General features: G+C 40.5%; 1 protein-coding gene across 3 annotated transcripts in view; it reads left to right on the forward strand.

Annotated features, from left to right (window-relative positions):
• The window catches only part of Elk4 (ETS transcription factor ELK4), a 17423-nt gene extending 16542 nt beyond the window's left edge, over positions 1-881 (forward strand). For all 3 annotated transcript variants that reach the window (XM_031382067.1, XM_031382073.1, XM_031382058.1), the window contains exon 5: positions 1-881. This exon is cut by the window's left edge and continues 2285 nt beyond it. The gene's annotated coding sequence lies outside the window, so the exon portion shown is untranslated.
• Positions 882-1458: the final 577 nt, after the last annotated feature.

A 1458-nucleotide genomic window follows, 5' to 3' on the forward strand; every position in this document is an offset into this window, starting at 1 on the left:
ACAAGCAAAACACTCAGCAACTTTGTAAGAAACCATGAGGCCTTGTGGGGTTGGACAGACCTGCCTTTGAATGAATTTGTGGAAGCATGTGCTTGGTCTCTGTGTGCGCGCATCCTTTTTATTTTAAAGTTGGTATATAACCTTGCTGTGTGTGTGAGGCAGACAGTTCTATCTATAGACTACCTCCTTCCTGAAAAAGTCTGAGCTTTGTGTTGGTTTGAATAGCCATAGAATCCTTAGCATCAACAGATATATTCAGGGAGAGATACTTGTCCCTTTCAGCTCATCCCTGGTGTGCACCACCAGTCACCCGGCTAGGGCAAACGGTGCTGGGCATCAGCAGCCTGAGGCAAGGGAAGGGAGTGGGCTGTCAGAGTTTGAGACACCCTCTGAGGCATTGGAGCTTTTCTTCTGCTCTGGACCATCTCCACTTCGTGTCAGAGGATGTGAGAGTTGGGGTCTCAGGGTGGGCCTGGGAAGGCCTTGGCTGGAGGGTCTGCCGGTTCCCTTGGGTGTCCATTGGTCCCCTGTGATGTGTTTGAAGGCTATGCGTGATGGCTCAGAGCAGTGCCACACACCCCTGTATCTCTGTCCCTGGGTGGGTTTTCACTTAAACTGTACTTTGACTCATGCCAGTGTTTTTAAAATACAAAATTAAAATGTCAAGTTTAACTTAAGTAATCTTTTAGTGACTTCCCATAGTATTATTGTGTTTTACAGTCCTGTGGCATAGTCTGTGTGTTTGAATAAGGGTAGAAGTTTCTACTGATTAAAATAGTATATAATAGAATCTTGAAGCCTTCAAAAGGCCAACACTTCATTGAGTTAAAATATAAGTTTATTTTCCTTCACATTTTAACAAAATACAATTTTTTCCACTATGTTTTTTTTTGTTTTTGTTTTTGAGATAGGATTTTTCTGTCACCCAATCTGGCTATAAACTGAATCCCAAATGCTGACATTTATAAGTCACTAGGTCTGGCTATTTCTTCAGATTTGTAGAGAAAGTAAATCCATGAACTTGTATGGAGTACTCTGAACTTTTCTTCTTAAACTGGAAAATTCCTTGTGCGTTTATATATACCATCCTGAAAATCAAAAAAAGACAAGAGAGGTTTGGTGTTCATGGGGTAATGCCACCTCTTGATAAGAGCCACTATTTCTTCCTTCACTTTGCTTTTGCACTGTGTGAATTGCAGTACTATGTTACCGTGGCCTCTGATTTTAACATTTTGAAAGTCCCATTGAGCCCCTCAGTGAAATTGCAGAGCAGTCAATCATTTGGAACACATACCTTGATCAGGGAAAGTTTTGTTGTTCTTTCTTTTCTTTTTTTCTCTTCTGAGACTGAATCTGTAGTTTAGGCTGGCCTCAAACTCTTTTTTTTTTTTCACTTTAATCCATTCTTTTAATAATATGCTTCACCTATGAAATAATTATGCAATAATCTCTCAGGAA

Source organism: Mastomys coucha, unplaced genomic scaffold (genome assembly GCF_008632895.1).
Source record: "Mastomys coucha isolate ucsf_1 unplaced genomic scaffold, UCSF_Mcou_1 pScaffold1, whole genome shotgun sequence".
Taxonomy (NCBI): Eukaryota; Metazoa; Chordata; class Mammalia; order Rodentia; family Muridae; genus Mastomys; species Mastomys coucha.